This window comes from Capra hircus, chromosome 1 (genome assembly GCF_001704415.2).
Source record: "Capra hircus breed San Clemente chromosome 1, ASM170441v1, whole genome shotgun sequence".
In the NCBI taxonomy this organism is placed as follows: domain Eukaryota; kingdom Metazoa; phylum Chordata; class Mammalia; order Artiodactyla; family Bovidae; genus Capra; species Capra hircus.
This window is the reverse complement of record NC_030808.1, coordinates 81,452,562-81,473,076: the sequence shown is the minus strand read 5'-3', so window position 1 is coordinate 81,473,076 and position 20,515 is coordinate 81,452,562. Positions and strand designations below refer to the sequence as shown.

General features: G+C 39.2%; 1 protein-coding gene across 3 annotated transcripts in view; it reads left to right on the top strand.

The window, feature by feature from the left end:
- Nucleotides 1–20,515, top strand: part of MAP3K13 (mitogen-activated protein kinase kinase kinase 13) — a 159,670-nt gene that overhangs the window by 60,176 nt on the left and 78,979 nt on the right. Inside the window, exon 1 of one of the 3 annotated variants that reach the window (XM_005675173.3) lies at nt 2,240–2,728. The exons of the other annotated variants lie outside the window; for them this stretch is intronic. The gene's annotated coding sequence lies outside the window, so the exon portion shown is untranslated. Of the gene's footprint in view, nt 1–2,239; nt 2,729–20,515 lie in introns of those variants that run through there. 3 annotated transcript variants of the gene reach the window in all.

The window sequence follows — 20,515 nt, the reverse complement described above, 5'->3', positions numbered from 1 at the left end:
GAGAGCAGATATCTGTTCAGAATGTTCTTGGTCACTGGACACCTATAACCAAGGCCTTATATTAACCACTGTTGTTCTAGTTTCAAGGATTTGAGATCATTTCCCAAGTTCAAAAAAGCTATGATCAGTATTAGTAAAGTATTGGTAATTGTGAAATGAAATGATGCTATTCAAGGGCAATAAATTATATTAATCTCCACTTCTGTGTAACTTTGAAAAAATTTAAAACAAAGAGTAAAAAATCAGCTCTTCTCAATACTCTGTAATGACCTATATGGGAAAAGAATCTAAAAAAGAGTGGATATATGTATATTATAACATTCACTTTGCTATGTAGCAGAATATAACATAACATTGTAAATCAACTATACTCCAATAAAAATTTTAAAAATTTCATTGACGATATTAAGCCCCCAAAAAACAGTAAAAAAAAAAATCAGGTTTTTTTTCCTTGTACTAAGTTGTATGAGTTCCTTGTACTTTTTAGAAATTAACCCTTTATCAGATAATATATCTGGTTTACAGATATTTTTTTCCCACTCTGTAGATTGCCTTGTCATTCTGTTGATTGAAGCTTTTTAGTTTTATACAGTCCCACTTGTCTATTTTTGCTTTTGTTGCCTGTGCTTTTGGTGTCATTTCAAGAAATTATTGCCAAGACTCATGTCAAGAATGGATAAAGGACTTGAACAGACAGCTCTCCAAAGAAGACATACAAGTGGCCAGTGGGTATTAATATGTGAAAAAGTGTCCATCATCACTAATTATCAGGGAAATGCAAATCAAACCACAATGAGATATTACCTCACACCACTTAGGATGGCTTATTATTTTTAAAAAAGATAACAAGTGTTGTAGCGAAATTGTAACCCTTACACACTCTTGATGGGAATGTAAAACAGTGCAGCAGTTATGAAAAACAGTATGGAGATTTCTCATAAAATTAAAAATGAAACTTCCATAGGATCCAGCAATCTCACTTTTGGGTATATATTCAAAAGAAATGAAATCAGGATCTCAAAGAGATATCTACACTCCCGTATTTATTGCAGCACTCTTTGTAATAGCCAACATATGAAAACAGTCCACATGTCCATCAACAGATGAATGGATAAAGAAAATGTATATGCCTACAATGGAATATTATTCAGCTTTTAAAAGGGAAATGCCACCATTTGCAACAACGTTGATGAAGCTGGAGGACATAACACTAAATGAAATAAGCAAGTCACAGAAAAAGACAAATGTTGCTTGATTATATTTATATGAGTTATCCAAAATAGTCAAACTCATGAAAGCAGAGAATACAATAGTGGTTTCCAGAGCCTGAGAGGAGAGGGAAATGGGTAGTTGTTATTCAACAGATATAAAGTTTTAGTTATACTAGATGAATAGGTTTTAAAGATCTGTAGTACAACATGCCTGTAGTTAACAATATGGTATTTTATTGTGCAGTTCAAAATTTGCTGAGAGTAGATCTCATGTTAAGTATTTTTGCCGCAAAAACCTACAGCAGCTATAACAAAAAACCCAAAGGAACACATGAAACTTGTCAGATGTGTCTACTACCTTGACTGTGATTATGGTATCATGGGTATTTGCATAGTTCCAAACTTATCAGTTGTACACATTAATTATGTGTAGTTCTTTGTATAGCAATTGCACCTCAATAAAGCTGTTAAAATTTTTTTAATAAGAAAAAAAATGTCATGAGCTCTTTGGGTGAATTTAATTACAGCTGTTTCTGTTATTAGTAATAAGACATTTTACTAAAACCAAAATCTGCTCAAAGAACATTATAAGCTCTTTGGATCTGTGTCTTAATTGAATGTCAGAAGTTTAATAAACCAATGAGGAAATGTCCTACCTTATTTAAAAGGTAGCAGTAGATTACGCTTTCACACTCGCTTTTGATTCATCACAAATGTCCGTAAGGTGATACTGTTCTGTGAAACAATTACATTTGTTATATTTTCTTACCTATTTCCTTAATCACTAGGGTATTATTCTAATTATTATTTCTCTACTGTTTTGCTTTTACAAGTCTTGGTGTACATCTACTGGGCATCAGTTTTAGGAACTCTCTAACTTTGATTTGTTTTTATCACATCAGTTGAGGCACAGTATTGAACAGCAAGAAAAAGGTTAAAGAAAATAACTGAGGAATAAAAGATTGTGGTATCTTCTATATGCGTTTTTGATAGCACCAATGCCACCAAAATTCTATTTTGATTCCCTCATTCAATAGCAATAATAATGTTTTCATGACTATCACAGCTTGAAACACGCACACAGGCACACACAGACACACACACACACACCACTACCACCCCCTACCCCGCTCCTCACGCTGCCAGTCTGTCCTAAGGCAGTGGCAGACGCCTGATTGGTGGGCTCTGTTTATTCTGTGAGCAGATTCCTTCTGAAAGAAGGCAGGCCATGACTGCCTGAAGCCTATTGGCCAGGACTGCTCTGGACCCTCCCTTTCTTTTTCACAGCACACACCATAGCGAAGTCTGTGCGGAATCCTAAACCAGCCCAATTTACATCCATTCATGAATCTGTGACGTCAGCAAGCCTTCGGGCTTCTCTGCGGTGGGCTGGAAGATTGTGTGGGTGGAATCCCCCTCCTCCTTATTTTTCTAATTCTGCAAGGCTTTTTAAATGAACCTTCCATCTTTTTTAAAGCAAGAAACTGGACCGGCATGTGTAGGAATTCTTCATTGTTGTGAGTATCGCACTCTGTCTTTCTGTTTCATCAGCATTTATTTCACAAGGACAGATGGAGAATGTGTTTTTGATTTGAGGTGATTAGAAAGCTGATATTATTGAGGGAGACACAGTGAGAGAGACAGAGACTGAGGCAAAGGGAAACCTGAAACCCCGTTACAGCTAGGAGTCTGAAACTGACAGCTGGTTTTCTTTTGCTCGTCTGCATGCTGCTAGACGTGGACATTTTTCATTTACGGTTCTGCACGTTACCTCTCGATGTGGGCTTGGCTTTCCTTAAAGAGAGCTCCATCTCTCTGAGAGATGATGTGAATTGTATTAGAGAAGCACAGAACTGGGACCAGAAAGGTGCTGGGGAGAGCCGGGCCAGCTAGACCGAGCAGGTTCTAGCTGCTGAGCACTCGTCTTCCTTTCCGCTGTCCTTTCTGTTTCTCACCCTTCACCTTGCCTTTGTTTCACAACTGTACAACAGTCAACATCTTGGGATTGTAGTTTGAGGAAGATGAATACCAGTTCAACCTTCTACCTAACCCCCGCCTCCAACAAGCTTTTATTATGGGAGCTATAGTGGTATGTTTATACTTGTTTGCAGCTCTTTATGTCACTCTGCACGTTTTATTTACGTTTTCAAAAACCTAAAACCTTCACCAGAGGCAGAAAGGGAATTATCTTTAAATTCTGACTTGTTTAATATTCCCTAGTGAAAACTAAGAAGCGGTTTCTTAATGTAACCTGTAATTATATGCATGGAAATGCACGTGAGCATTTTTCTAAGATAAACTTCCAGCTGAAATCTGTTTATTCCACTGTGTCTGGGAAACGTGCAAAACTTCTGATATGTTCCAGGTGTTAAGTTGGTTCGATAGTTTGCGTGGAGTTTCAACAAAAAGTGTCTGAATTTGTTTTCTAAGGCTTTGGTCGATTCTGGTGAAAGCTGTGGTAGTAAAAAAAAAGGGATGTGCCACTGTGACACATTCTGCCCCCTGGGGCAGCTCCTCAACACGCATAATCTAATAGCCTTTTCCAACTGCCTCACTTAGAGCAGTTTATAGTCTAGTCAGCAGCATGTACCTGGTTGTTCTTTCCAATGAGAGAGAACACAAGATGTCTTTTTTTTTTATCATTCAGCCTTGTCTTGTTTACCTTGTATAATCAATACTTCCTTTTGAAGTTTTCATATTATAATCTGCTCATGGAACAAGGCTTCTAAATTATAGCTCTAACAATATCTTTTGAATTATTCTTGTTAATGAATCTTCCAACTGTGAACTTATTTCAAAATTACCCGAGGATTTAGAATTTTCTTTTATTTCTCATCTTTGGTATTGTCCTCACTCAATTTGTTTTTCCTGAGTACATTTGAACTCACTAGAATTATAGAAGGGAAAACTTCAGCCTGCTTTTAAACAAGATTTTTGTCTTATGCTAAGAAAACTATGGTGTCATGCTTTGCTATTTTTTATCTGCAGGTTGAATAAATAACAAAATTCCCAACATTTGTAAACACCTTGACTTATTTCAGCATTTTTTGAGTATGTACCTTCAGATACATTGTTGAAAGTAGCAATTTCAAAGTTATTTTAAATTATTAAAGACTTTTAAGTCGCTACTAGAGCAAAAGACTCCTTAGGATTTTTTAAAAGATGTGTTTACAGGGACACGTTCACTGCTGGTCCATTGGTTAAGGCTCCAGGCTTCCATTACAGGGGGCACAGGTTTAATCCCTGGTGGGGGAACTAAGATCCTACATGCTGTGTGGTGTGGCTAAAAGCAATAATAGAAAGAAAAAAGAAAATGTGTTAATCAGACTCATCTTAGGAAATGTTCATCAGATTTCGATATACATTTTGCCAAAGAGAGCTTTATTTCCATGAAAGAAATCCAGTCTGCCCTTTGGTTTTATTCAAGTAAAGCTATCCCTTTAAGGCACAGAGTGGATATAGAGTCTCCCTTTCTCTCCACTCCTAGTGGCTGTATTCTAAATGATATTTATTTTCATGTATAGTGTACTTGTAGGGGAAAAAACAATAATTCTTAATTGTTTAATATCAAACAATAAAATCCTGTGTATCAGTGACTGTCAATAGATGGCTTTCTGTTTAAAAATTGAAGCTACTCCAGAAGTAGGAATTAATTTATTTAGTAAACAAAGTCAGTCAAACCAGAGCCATGTCCTGGGGAGCTGTCAAAAGAAAGGTTCCTGAGCGGCCGCATTCACTGTTTTGTGGTGGAACAACCATACTTTGAATGGCAGAACCGGTCAGTTTGGTTTGCACTGGTTACCTGTCTTCTCTCTATATGCTACAACTGAATTAATTGCTTGGTGAGTTTAAATGAATCATGATAGTCAAGATGACCAATTCTGCCAGGTGGCAGCCTGACTCTTACAATTTCGATTAAAATAAAAAACATTCACCAAGAACACTCTTTTACTTTAAAAAAAAGAAAAGGCATTTACATGATATCATACTCCTGCTCTGTGTCAGTTATTATTTCTTAAGGATGTGGGGGAAAGAAAGAATTAGAAGATGCCATCTTTACCCCTAAGGAATCTAGAAGGTAAGATGCCATATATTTTGAGTGTTGTGTTTCAAAAATTGGTTTCTGTAAACAGACATTAAGATTAGAATTACCTGGGGGAACTTTCTGTCTTTCCAATCTAATGGTTTTTAGTATGTTCTCAGAGTTGTTCAGCCATCACCACAGTCAATTTTAGAACATTTTCATCATGCAAAAAGAAACTCTCTACCCATTATCAGTCACTCCTCATTTCCCTTCAACTCTCAGCCCTAGGCAACCACGACTCTACCTTCTCTACACATATACTTGCCTATGCTGATCATTTTCTTATAAATGAAATTATACAGTATATGGTCTTCTGTGACATCAGTTGACCTTTGAACAATGTGTGAAGGGAGTTAATCTGAGTATAATTTGTACTCATCCCTCTGTATCCACAATTCTGCATCCTTGGTTTCAACCAACTATGGACTGTATAGTAGTGTGGTATCACAGCTAAAAAAACTACAAGTGGAGCTGTGCAGTTCAAACCCACGTGGTTTAGGGGTCATCTGTAGCTTTGTGCTCTCAAAGTTTATCCATGTTGTAGCATATATCAGTGCTTCATTCCTTTTTATCACTGAATATTATTTCATACCACGTTACTTACCCATTTATCAGTTGATGGACACTTGTGTTCTTTACACTTTTTGGCTGCTATGGCTGCCAGATGTACAAATGCTGTGTATATTTGTGTGCAACTTTTGTGTAAACATGTTTTCATTTCTTTTGGGTATATACCGAGGAGTAGAATTGCTAGGTCATATGATAACTGTATGTTTACTATTTCCACACTTTTTCCACAAACCATTTTCCAAAACAGCTACACCATTTTGCATTTCCACTAGCAATGTATGAGGATTGCAACATTCATCAGCAAATGTTATTATCCATCTTTCTGATGAGAGCAATCTTAGGGAGTTTGAAGTGGTAGCTCACTGTGATTTTGGTTTACATTGCCCTGATGGGTAATGATGTTCAGCATCTTTTCTTTTGCTTATTGGTCCTCTGTATTTCTTTTTTGGAGAAATATCTATTCAGATCCCTTGCTCATTTTAAAAATTAGGTTATTTATCTTTTTATTATCGAGTTTAAGGGTCCTTTATGTATCTTGGATATAAGTCCTTTATCAGGTATGTGGTTTGTGACTTTTTTTTTTTGTTCTGTGGTTAGTCGTTTAATTTTCTTCATGATATTATTTATAGTACCAAATGTTTTACTTTCTATTTTTGTCATTGTTGCTTGCGCTTTTGGTGTCATACCTAAGAAGGCTTTGCCTGACTCAAGGTTATGAAGATTTACTCTATGTTTTCTTCTAAAAGTTTTAAAATTTTACTTATTACATTTAGGTCTGTGATCCATTTTGAGTTAATTTTTGTGAATGGTATAAGGAATGGTTTGACTTGATTCTTTTGAATGAGGTTATCTACTTCCAACATTTGTTGAAAAGACTATTCTTTTCCCCCACTGAATTGTCTTGGCACACTACCAGGGAACTTAAAAAAATACTGATGCCATGTTCCTGCCTCCAGAAATTCATATTTAATTGATCTGTGGTGGGGGCCAAATATCTGCATTTTTAAAAAGCTCCACAGATAATTCTAATGTGCAGCCAGGGGAGAAAACTATTTGTATAGATAGGGCATTAGCCTCACAGAAGAGGGACACTATTTCTGAAACAGGAGACAGGATGAGTGAAGACACAGAATTCTGATATGGAACGAAGAGAAGAGAGAAAAATTAAGATTCATACTGGAAGTGTGGGATTTCTTGCTAAGTACATGTTAGTCATTTTCAAAGAATGAGGACCTCATCGGAGGTTAGTGAAATATGTTAAATTAAAGGAAGAGAAGGAGCTTATTAAGCAACCTCTACATGCCTGTAAGTCTGTTGAGAGCTTTCACATACAGTATTTCATTTCAAGTATAATCCTCACAATATGAAGTGAGTATTATTACTACTCCCATTTTATAGAAGAGAAAACAGGTTCAGAAAGATTGTCGATCTAGCCAAAGACACCACGTAGTGCATATTGGACCCATTTTTAAACCCAACTCTAATTCTTGGGGGCTTCCCTCACTGTGGTGTTGGAGAAGACTCTTGAGAGTCCCTTGGACTGCAAGGAAATCAAACCTGTCAATCCTAAAGAAAATCAGTCCTGAGTATTCATTGGAAGGACTGATGTTGAAGTTCCAATATTTTGGCTACCTGATGCAGAGAATTGACTCATTGGAAAAGACTGATGCTGGGAAAGATTGAAGGCAGGAGGAGACGGGGATGACAGAGGATGAGATAGTTGGATGGCATCACCAACTTGATGAACATGAGTTTGAGCAAGCTCTAGGAGTTGGTGATGGACAGGGAAGCCTGGCGTGCTGTAGTTCATGGGGTCGCAAAGAGTCTGACACAACTGAGCAACTGAACAGAACTGGTAGCTCAGATGGTAAAGAATCTGCCTGCAATGTGGGTTACCCAGGTTCGACCCCTGGGTTGAAAAGATCTCCTGGAGAAGGGCATGGCAACCCACTCCAGTATTCTTGCCTGGAGAATCCCATGGAGAGAGAAACCTGGTGGGCTATAGTCCATAGGGTCACAAAGAGTCAGACACAACTGAAGCAACTTCACACACACTAATTCTTAATCCCATTCTCTGTCTCTGTATACCATGAATTTTGAGCATTGAGTTCTACCATCAGTCAAGATTGGTCCAGTCCAGCATGAATCTAAATCTCTAGCAATGGTCTGGACTGGACAAACAGTAAGATAGCTGGACAGTGGGGGTAAAGTATTGGCGCAGTAGGTGCAGTGGAAGATAAGAGGGTTAGTTGAATGAAAATTATCATGTTATCATGGAGCCCAGCCTGACTGCACTCTTCTTGGGTATAGCTGACAGGAAAAATCCTAAGAGGACAGAGGGCCACAGGAGAATGATTGAAGAGATTGATGAGGAGACCAGGGTGAAAATGAGAATGTATCAGATATACTTGGCAGGTGTAGAAGTGTTGGCATTTATTTAATCAACAAATATTTATTGAGCTTTTACTGTATATTCAAGGTACTGGGGACCCAGAAAGAGAAACAATGAGACAAAAATTCTTGCTCTCTTGGGGAGCTTATTTTATTGGGGAGGACAAAAAGTGAATAAGTAATTTAGACTATAATAAATGTTAAGGAGAAAAATAAAGGTAGGAGGGGAGTAGAGGGTAGGGATGAGGTGAAATCAAAAAGGAACCATGTCATCATTTGGTTTCTGTGCAGATGTTTCCTCAAGGGGACTAAGGAACCACTGAGGGTGCAGTGGCAGACCATGCCAGGCACTTTGGGTTTATAAAGAAAGCAACTTCTAAGTACTAAAACTCAGAGTGAGTAGTCAGCATCAACATTTCGTTCAGCACCTTATATATATCCTGTACCTGGTGCAGAGCAAACACTTCAGAAACATTTGTTTATTGGATGAGTACAATTTTTTTGGATTAGCAATTTTTCCACTGGTTGGAGGGCAGGGCAGAAATGATGGGAATTTTTTCAAACTTTGCCTGCTGCCCTTTTAGGATAGATCCTTCTAAGTATGCATGTATACATATGGATGGGGGTAGGGGTATCCTTCCATAAATGTCCCAACTCAGAATCATTGCATACTGAGGGATAGTTAACAAGGAGGATGTATTTTAGTGTTCAGATGAATTGGGCCAAGACCATCAGTGTAAGGAATACTGGAGACTCATATTTCTTATGCTTTTTACACTTTAGCAGAAGAGTCACATGCACCACTTTGAAAACAGGGCAAATCGAACCCTTGGTGTATAGTGAAGCTTTTTTAAAATAATAGTTTTCAAAAATGAGGTTCTATTATGCGTTTACCTGCCTTCTTTATTTAAAAGATTACTTATATTAAAATGGATAAAATCAACATGTCTTCTGTTTACCTGCTGTAAGACACAGTGATGCAACTGTTTGTTGTTTAGTTGCTCAGTTGTGTCCAACTGTTTGCAACCGCATAAACTGTAGCCCTCCAGGCCCCTCTGTTCGTGGGATTCTCCAGGCAAGAATACTGGAGTGGGTTTAAGAATTGGACTTGAGACTATAAGAGCCTGTGTAGCAGTCTAAGATCATCCTTGGCAAGATTCCAATTATCTCAGCTTTTTAAAATTTTCCCTCAACTTTGGTCTTAATATATGAGATGGAGAAATTGTTCTTAGTGATCCCAAATGTCCTTTCTAACTCTAACATTGTTAGGATTCTTAAAATTTGTTTATAACCTACATCAAGTAGGCAAGTGACAATTTTTAAGACAGTCTTGTTAAAATCTACCTTATTCCAATTTTTCATAATACTTTTATGGAAGTTTAACTCCCATGGGCTGCTGCTACAGTGGAGGAGAACAAAGTGTCAGAAGTGTTTGAGGTAAAGATATCTGGGTGAAATCACTTTCAGGTTTGCCTGGAGATTTCCTCATACAGAGAAAGTGAGTGCTAATGAGCTCTGACTATGCCATCTTAAGATAGGCTCATTTTACATGTTATTTGTCTTTGCTATCGTTCTTTATAGTTAAGAGAGAGTTTCCATTTGACTAGTGATTTGATGGTCTGGGCTAATAGGGCATATGGCAACAGATAATCTAATAACCTCAGTTTGGCTGTGTTTTGTAGCCTTTTCCTTAATCTAACTTTATTAGTGCTCTGAAGAAGCAAACTCAGTTTGGTTCTTTCTGTCCACCTCTCTCTACTGCCTATGATTCTCTAATTCACTGACTATGATTCTCTAATTCACTGACTATGATTCTCTAATTCAGGCCAAAGTGTTGATGATGAGACTCAGTGAATAAGAACATGAAGACCCGCTAAATCCATAAATGGTATAACCAGGCTTTGAAAAAATAAGATTTTGTTATTTTGTATGAGAGTTGCTAGCCTTTGAAAATTATTTTTACATTCTCCAGATAACATTTTTGTTGCTGGGTTAGTGTTCTAAGTTTGCAGATTTTATTGAAGAAAAAATAAATATTTTAAATTATAAAACAGAAAAACCCCTTTTAATTTTTGTGCTCATTTCCTCCAGTCTAAAATTTTTCTTATATCCTTTCTATCTGTGTAATAGTCAAGCAGAGAGGTCTAATGTCTAGTCTTAACATCTGTAATAATTTCATGTAGAGGTTCCATTTAGTAACAACACATATGTGTAGCAGTGTGGCTAAAAACATCTTACAAAAAGCAATTAGTATTGCACATAAACCCTAAGAGAATGTGTAGTAACTGCAATTTTAATTATTTAAAAATTTAAGGGAAGACAATATAGGACTTTCCACCGACAGATAGTAATTATCTTCTGTGTGCTAATTTATATTGTGAATTCCTGGGCAGGGGTAATAGCTGAATTCGATAGTACTAGAAGGATGGTTTTGTGAAATTCTGGATTACAAAAAAAAAAAAAAAAAGGTCAAAGAAGTAAAAAAAATGAGTTGATTAAAAGTGAATGGCTGGAGACTTCCCTGGTGGCTCAGTGATAAATCTACCTGCCAATGCAGGAGACACAGGTTCAATCTATGCTCCAGAAAGATCCCTTATGCTGTGAAACAACCAAGCCTGTGGGCCACAACTACTGAGGCTGTGCTCTAGAGCCCCGGAACAGCGACTATTAAGCCCACGTGCTGCAACTACTGAAGGCCTAGGTGCCCTAGAAACCGTGCTGCACAACAAGAGAAGCCGCTGCAGTGGCGAGCCCGCACACATCACAAGAGAAGCCGCTGCAGTGGCGAGCCCACACACATCACAACAAGAGAAGCCGCTGCAGTGGCGAGCCCACACACATCACAACAAGAGAAGCCGCTGCAGTGGCGAGCGCACACACATCACAACAAGAGAAGCCGCTGCAGTGGCGAGCCCGCACACACCACAACAAGAGAAGCCGCTGCAGTGGCGAGCCCACACACATCACAAGAGAAGCCGCTGCAGTGGCGAGCCCACACACACCACAACAAGAGAAGCCGCTGCAGTGGCGAGCCCGCACACACCACAACAAGAGAAGCCGCTGCAGTGGCGAGCCCGCACACATCACAAGAGAAGCCGCTGCAGTGGCGAGCCCGCACACATCGCAACAAGAGAAGCCGCTGCAGTGGCGAGCCCGCACACATCGCAACAAGAGAAGCCGCTGCAGTGGCGAGCCCGCACACATCACAACAAAGAGTCGCCCCAGCTTGTCACATCTGGAGAACAGCTCCCGTAGCAGCCAAGCGTGGCCAAAAATAGATAGATGAATTTTAAGTGAATTGCTGGGACTTCCCTGGTGGTCCGGTGGCCAAGACTCCAGGTCGCAGTGCAGGCATCCCGGGTTTGACTCCTGGTCAGGGAACCCGACCCCACATGCCACAGCTGGATCTCACGCCACAGTGAACACCTAAGAGCCTGAGGGCCGCAGTGAGGACCCAGTGAGTGGCTTAGGAAAGAGCCGAAGACAGAGGTTGGAGAAGGTGATGGAGAGCCCAGGGAGAGTGGCTGAGCTGTGGCTCACCCGCCTAGGCGCGTGGCAGCCAAGCCAGCAGTTTCCACCATAAACCAAAAGAAATGGGCCTGAGAACCAGACTGAACAAACTCTTGGAGTCCTAAAGAGGGCTGTCACAGTTGTTATCACTAAAGAGGACTCAATTTGCCAAATAAGCCCTCCGAGGCTTCTTCTTACCCCGAGGCACTGTGCCTGAGTTCCTAGTAGCTGTCCCTCCTGCGTTTAATGGGACACATTAGGCTATCTGCAGGCTTAGATAGCTGTGGATAATTGAGATTAGTGAGATCAAGCCCACCAAAACACAAAACCATGATTGCTTTTTCCAGAGAAAATCATCTTTTGGTTTAAGTGAGGATAAGCTTTTTACTAATTAGTTACCAACTATTTACTCTCAACCTAACAAATTCAAATACAGATGCATGCGAAGAAGCAGATGCAACATACCTTTGGATTTTTCCAGGAAATACTAGACCTAAATTGCGGACTCATTTTAAATTTTCGTTGAGCATAAAAGCTCCTGGGAAATATCCACCTGATATTGCAGCTGCTAGGGCTCAAGAGGCAGGCTGAAAAGAAATTTTACTACTTTGCCTGATTCTCCCTCCTCCCTCCTCATCCTCCCCCTCCTATTTCTGGCCATTTTTGAACAGAACCCCTTCCATCTGTTTGTCAAATCAAAAATAACTGAACATTTGCTTTATACTGCTTGTGTTAATGATCAAAGCTAGGCCCTAATCTAATCCTTATGTGTTCTCCTGGAGACCAGAGACCTGGAGACCAGATTAGATTTCTTGGAGAAAGAAAATCAATCACATAATCCTTTATATTTTCTTAATCCTTTATATAATCTTTTCTCCAATCAGGGCCTCTGCCATAATACATTGAAACAGCACCCACTCCCCATCACCTGCTCCGCTTTGATCAAAAGTTTATCTTCACTGATAAGGATTTCTTTAAACTGAATCTTACATCTTTGATATTGGCTTTTGTTAGTGTCAGCTATTTTTGCCACAGGTTCTTTTTCCTTCTAACTATTTAAAAGGCCTTGGAATGGCTTTAAAAACAAAGAGCAGCTAGCCACTCATGTTCTAATACCCTGGACCAAGGCTGGAAAGTAAAAAGGAATGACCAAGAGAACCTCACTATTAAGGCAGGGCAAAGGCCGCCAGGTTAAGGAGAAGGAAGGCGGTCCTAGGAAGTACCTGTCCAGGAGGCTGTACTGTCTTATAGCCTCGCCAAGCTCAGGAGCAATATGAAACAGTAATTGTATTGTGATTTAACTGAAATGTATATGGCTTGTACCCCAAAATGTTTGTATACTGGAAAATAGTTTCGTGTTTGAATTGAGTGGGCTGAACTTGAAGATTCAGGGTGAGGAAACTGTAGTCTCAAGTATTCTTCTAAAAGAAATCTCCAGTTTATTCCTGAGTCATTATAACCAAAGAGTTGCCTAAGACTAAAACACTAAAGCTTTGGGGCTTGTTTTGGGATCTATCCTTTCATTGCTATACATATTTATTTTTCACCACAGGAAACTGGAAGTTAAAAAAATTATTTTCCTTTGATACTTTTTACCAAGCAAATTCTCTTATTTGAGATGTAATTAATAAAATATAGTTTAGAAAAAACTATTCAATAAGAATTTTTTTCCGCGGTACTTAAATTGTAGTTTCTTTTCTAGGGAGGTACCTAAATAATAAGGTAAAAAACCTCTGTTTCTGTTTCTCAGTTGATCCATCCACATCAGCCTCTGGCCACCAACCATGACTAGGTCTAACCATCCCAGCTGGCTTACCTGCCTCCACAAAACCTGGTTCTATACAGTGAGAAGTATTTATGAGCTATACATTGATTATATTTTCCCTCTCTTCTACAAAATTAAGATGCATTAGCAATTTAAAAACATTAATCTTGCAAAAGATCTGCATATGAGCTAGCTAATGCAGTGGTTCTCAGAGTATGGTCCTAGAACCAGGAGCGTCAGCATCACCTGGGAACATGTCAGAAATGCACAGTTTCAGGCCACTCCCCAGGTGTTCTGAATCTGAAATGCAGGGGGTGGGGTCAGGCATCTCTGTTTTAACAAGCTGGCTAGGTGATGCCACTGCATAATAAAGTTTGAGAATCCTTGATTTATAGGATAACGTCTCAGAATTTTAATATGGATAGGAATCACTTGAGGACTTTGTTAAAAATCAGATTCTGATTCACTTAGTTGGGTGATCTTTTTTCAGCATGGCTAATTAGCTCCCATCCGCCTGCAATGCAGGAGACCTGGGTTTGATTCCTGAGTTTGGAAGATCCCCTGGAGAAGGAAATGGCAATCCACTCCAGCAATCTTGCCTGGGAAGTGCCACAGACAGAGGAGCCTGGCAGGCTATAGTATATGGGGGTCGCAAGAGTCGGACACAACTTAGCGACTCAACCACCACCAATGCTAATGCTGCTGGCCCTGGGACAATACTTTGTGTTGAAGAATTGGTAGGGGGCTACTCCAAGAACTGGACTTCCCAGATGGCTCAGTAGGTAAACAATCCACCTGCAGTGCAGGGGACACAGGTGACACGGGTTCGATCCCTGGGTCAGGAAGATCCCCTGGAGGAGGGCATGGCAACCACTCCAGTATTCTTGCCTGAAGAATACGCTGGACAGAGGGGCCTGGCGGGCTACAGTCCATGGGGTTGCAAAGAGTTGGACACAACTGAGCACCCCCACACACTTTTTGTTGGTGATTTCACTATTTAAAAGAGCCCCAAAGCATAGTGTTGAAGTGCTGCCTGGAGTTCCTATGAAGGCTATGATGTGCTGAAAAAGTCAGCTATGTTTAGGCAAGAATTATTGCGCTGTTGGCTGTGACTTCAGTGTTAATGAATCAACAGTGTATATTAAGTAGAGTGTCTTTAAACAGAGATACACATAAAACAAGTTTGTGTATCAATCAACTGAGGAAAATGTTGTGTCCAAGGGCACACAGAATCCTAACCCTGCATTTCTCCTAGAAGTATTGGTTCAGTATTCACTAATTCATTGTTTGTGATGACTTTATAAAAACATAACTATCTCAAATAAGAAGAACAACTACTTAGTAATCAATTGATAGAATTTATGCTGCCTTTTTTAAATGGTGGTGATGAAATCTGTTCAATCAATGTGAAAATTATATCTAATGTAGTAGTAAGAGAAAAACAGGAGACAAAGTCTCAGGTACAGCACAGTTCGAGTTATGTTTAAAATTTTGCAAGTGAAAAGTTGAAGGAAGTACACCAAAATTTTTTGAGTTAGGGTGAAAGAGTGATTTCTGTTTATTTCTCAATTTTCTGTAATATTGTTATGTTAGGTTTATAATGTTAAACACTTTAAAATCTGTGTCTTACTAGTTTTTTCAGAGACATAAGGTATTGATATTGAGAGGCACCACCTATTCACCTCCTTGAGAGCCAGAGTCAAATACATTCTGGCTGTGGGGTTGACCTTCTTAGGAAAGATTTTATTAAGTTTGGTATAAGAGAGTATGCTATCTTTATTAAGCCAAATAAAACTGCTCTAAATCACAATGTGAATATCCAAGAGAAATCCAGAATTACAAACCCCTTGCAAAGGTTAACTAGCTATTTGATAGATACTACTGGAACCATGCTTTGTAAATAATTTGTCTTGCCTAACCACAGCTTTTCTAATTTCTCTGCATTTTTCCACCCTTTTGACATAAGTGAAAAGCTTGGCTTCTAAAGTCAGAGTTGAGTCCTGGAAGTTCCATTTATTAGCTACCTATGCCTATAAGTTATTTAATGTCTCTAAGTTTCCCCCATGTAGCAGTAAGGGTAATTCTAGAACTTAATGAGTGTTAAATGAAAAGCTGAGCATAGCACATAAGGTACACTAAGCCCTGAATAATGGCATTTGCTATATGTTAGTTTTATTCCCTTCACTGATGGTCTGCCATATTAGGAAAAAAAAAAAAAAAAAGACTGAGTGTCAATACCTGGGGAAAGTTTTTTTAAAAGAAAAAGAAAAAAATGAAAAATTATATTCCTATCCATTCACAGTCCATTTAAAGAAACTGACATGTACCCTGTAATAGAGCAGTGGTTCTCAAACTTTTGGTCTCAGGACCAAAAGAATTATTGAGATGTCCAAAGAGATTTTGTTTATATGAGTAGTATCTTCTAATTTTACCATAATATAAATTAAAACAGGAAAAAATTTAATACTAATTTATTTTTAAAAACAAGTACACATCCATGAAACTTTTTGTGAAAAGTAACTAGTTTCCATACCTCCAACATTTTTTGTGAGGAAAATGGCATTACGAGAAGAGACTTCTGTAAGTCTTTTGATGTCTGACTTAGTAAATGGTAGTTGGATTCTCAACTGGCTCCTGCTTTTGGTCTGTCATAGTATCAAGTGGCGTATGGTAGCCACTGGGAGATTCCACTGTAAGGATTAGTGGACTTGTGAGAGTGTGTAAGCGAAAAAGGAAAGTATAATGTCTCTTTATTACGAAAATAGTTCTGACTTCATAGACCCTCTAAGGTCTCGGGGATCCTCAAAGGCCCCAGAGCACACTGTGAGCACCAGTGCACACAGGGTGTGAGTGTGACCATAGCGGACATCACTATGGTGCTCCCCTTGTTCCAGACACTGTGCTTTCCATTGTTAAACCTCACAACAGCTCTTATTACAGCCCTTAATTTCCAGATGAAACTGAAGCACAAAGATGTTAAATTCCTCAAAGTGGAGCCAGTATTCAGTTGTAGATAGTCTGGCTTCAGTGTCCAAAGTCTTTTCTATGCCACCATGCTGCTTCCCTAATTGGGAATTGAGTAAGATTTCGTAGAGAAGACAACATTTTTCCTAAAGGATATAGAAGACTGGGGGTTCTTATAGTCAATCTTAAGAGAATGCTTCATTAGTAATAAATACAGAGTAGGATTTTATTTTTGAGAGGGTTTTTAGCCTTCAGCTTTAACTAATAAGTTTCTTCTAAATCACTTTACACTTAGCCCTTTTTCCTCTCTCACAACTGCGTCACCAGTGCTCTCCTGCCCACCCTAGTCTATTCAGGGTTCTGAGAGGCTGCCAGTTACTAAAGACAGGATCTTTTCCACCATTCTTTATTTTTTGTTGAGATAAATTTACAGTTTTAACCATTTTAAAATGTGCAATTCAGTGACATTAAGTATATTCATATTGTTATGCCACCATCATTACCATCTGTCTCCAGAAATTTTTCATGTTCCCAAACTGAACTGCTGTACCCATTAAAGAATAACACGCCACACTCCTTTCTCCCCAGTCCCTGGCAACCACCATTCTACTGTCAGTCTTCTGTGAGTTTGACTACTCCGCTGCTGCTAAGTCGCTTCAGTCATGTCCGAGTCTGTGTGACCCCATAGACGGCAGCCCACCAGGCTCCCCCATCCCTGGATTCTCCAGGCAAACACGCTGGAGTGGGTTGCCATTTCCTTCTCTAGTTACCTCATATAAATGAAATCATACGATATTTGTCTTCTTGTGACTGGCTTCTTTCACTTAACATAATGTCTGCAAAGTTTATCCATATTGTAGCATATGTTCAAATTTCTTTCTTTTTAAGGTGGAATAATAAACTTAGGATTTTAAGAATAAATGAAATGCAGGACCTAAAGAAATATCAGCTAAAGAAAGAACAGAATATAAAATACTATAGGACTTAAGTCCATAAAGTTATATTATACTGCTTCGATGCTTTATTACAAAGTTACTGTTTTCAACATCTATTCTGTAGAATTCAGTAGGAGATTTAAAAAAAAAAAAGGAGAACGGCTGGACAATAGCTAGGACCCCTCCAGTATACTGTAGCCATTTCTCATGATTCTAGTCTTTTCTCTTTCTCGTGCTTTTTTCTATCCCCATTCCCTTTTTTCTGTCACAGAGGATGTAAAACCCTCTTTCAGCTCCTCTAGGAACGGCCATTTTATGGAACTGTTCACAATTTTAAAAGCTGATGGGTTAAACATTTTACTCAGACTTTATAAAATAAAAGCCTAAATATTAATAAGCTGAAGTACATTCTGTTTAAGCATAACAAATTGTTTTTTCATTGGAGGTTCAGGGCTGGCAGGGAGTCATGGTCCTTGAGAAGGCTTTTATAGAAAAGTTTGTTATTATCCTGGGAGCATATAGAGAACTCAGCTTTCAGAATATGTTCTTGAATGAGTACTGTATGCTGGTTGCTGTGCCATGCCCTGGGAATATAGTGGTGAACAACCAAGTCATGGCACCTGCCCCCTCAGAATTTACAGACTAGTAGAGGAGATAGATAAAAAGCAATTATAATACAGTGGCATGTGCTATTAGGGGGAGGGTAAAGAGGTGAAGGGATACCAGCTGTTTGTGGAGGACATAAGTAGAGAATCGACACAGACTTGAGGGATCCAGGGAGGAAGTGATAACATGAACCCTAAAAAACAAGCAAGAGTTGAGTGGAGGCATGGAGAAGGCAATGGCACCCCACTCCAGTATTCTTGCCTGGAGAATCCCATGGACAGAGAAGCCTGGTAGACTACAGTCCATGCGGTCGCTAAGCGTAGGACCTGACTGAGCGACTTCACTTTCACCTTTCACTTTCATGCATTGGAGAAGGAAATGGCAATCCCTTCCAGTATTCTTGCCTGGAGAATCCCAGGGACAGAGGAGCCTGGTGGGCTGCCATCTATGGGGTCGCACAGAGTCAGACACGATAAAGCATCTTAGCAGCAGCAGCAGAGTAGAGGCAGGTGTACAGAATGTGTTGCATGCAAAGCAGACTCAAGTGCTAGATTCCAGAGGAGAGAGAGAAGGCAGTGAATTCTGAGAACTGAATTGAGTCTGGCTGGTCAGTTGTAAGGCTTGACCAAACACGAGGGTAAAAAAGCAAATCATTTCAGGAGGGTTGAAGTTTATCCTAGGAGCCAGAGACTTTACAAAGTTGAGTAATAAGTTCATAATTACTTGCTAGAAAAAGCACTGTGACTATGGAGAGAATGGAATAGGATGGAGAGACTAGAGGCAAGGGTAAATTATAGAAGATTGTTATAATAATCTAGGCAAAAATGATAATGACCTGTACTGGAAAGAGTTATTGCAATGGAGAAAGGTGCACAAAATCAGAGATATTCAGAATATAAGTCCTTTTTAAAAGGATTTAATTTAATTTCATACATTATGAAATGAATATATGTCAAAGATATTATTTAACTCATTAGTTAATGAGGGAACTAGTAGGACATTATGAAGAAAATTCAAAGACCACACTTACTGTAGGCAATTAGGAGTGGTGAAGTGCTGAAATGGCTGTGCAGTTAGGGGCAAAACTAGTCAATATGCACAGGACATTAATAATCAATTGCATTCCACCAGATACAATTCACTTGCATTTCTACGGAGAACAGTCAGCTACATTACTAGGCATGTGCGCTACAGTTTTTAGTGTTGCAAATATCTAAAAAACAAGGAAAATCTCACATAAACTGGGGATGGTGCCCTAGGCAAGGATACCCCCGTGTCTTTTTGCCCATTTCCATGTCTTTGACAACTTCTCCTGACAAGAAAATATTCCCAGGATTTTGGTGATTAGTTGAACATACTGAGGATGAGCAGGGAGGAAAACAGAGGGATGAGTCAACTATAATCATTCATTGAATGCTGAAGATGGAACAGGAAGCTGCAGTGCAAAAGTTTCGGAAAGAGAGGATGGTGGGAGATGGGGTCAGGGAAGAGGATGCAAAGAAAAATACAGGATTGAGACTAAGCCAGAGAGTTTTCTCTTGGGCAGTAACAGAGGAGAACAGGAATGTGATGAGAGGCGGGGCTGGCTGACTACAAAGTTTGAAGAATTATTCCAAGGTATCCTGTGATCTACCAGTGTCAGTGATGGAACCCTTCATTTATCCCACATCCCTCTGGGCACTTGTCCCTGTGAACCTGCTTACTTTGAGTAGAAACCTGAAAGAACGATGAAGATTAAAAATGTTAGTGGTGATTTTGATTTAGTGAAAATAAACTCTGAAGACAGAGAACCATGTCTCGTGTATCTTCCTATCTCTGGGCTGCCTAGCCTGTGCTTAGTCACCCAGTGATGCCTGACTCTTTGCAACCCCATGGACTGTAGCCCACCAGGTTCCTCTGTCCATGGGGGATTCTCCAGGCAAGAATACTGGAGTGGGTTGCCATGCCCTCCTCCAGGGAATCTTCGAATCCAGGTCTCCCACATTGTAGGATTCTTTACTGTCTGAGCCACCAAGGAAGTCCACCTAGCATAACAGCCAGCAAATATTTTTCATGAATATATAGAATGAAAGATTAATAAATTGGATTGTGGCCTACAGAGCTCAAGGGTTTACCCCAGTTCATGTAACTGCTTAGGTAAGGATTTTAGGATTCAAGCCCAGTTCTTCTGACTCTAAAATTCATGCCACTAGGGTGAGTGATTTAAATTATAACTTCTCATGGAATTTTCAGCCTACCAATTATTAGGAAAGATGAAAAGGTATTTTTTTATTTTTTAATTTCTCATGTTTCCAGAAATAAAGCATAACTAAATTTTAGATATACTTTTTCTGAGGAGAAGTAACTTTCTGGAAAGACTGAATTTGAAATCAGATGGACCTAACAGGCCATCTACTAACTATGTATCCTTGGGCAAGTTACTAAACCTTTCTGACCCTCATTTTTCTCATCTGTAAAATGATGATAATATTGACTTCTA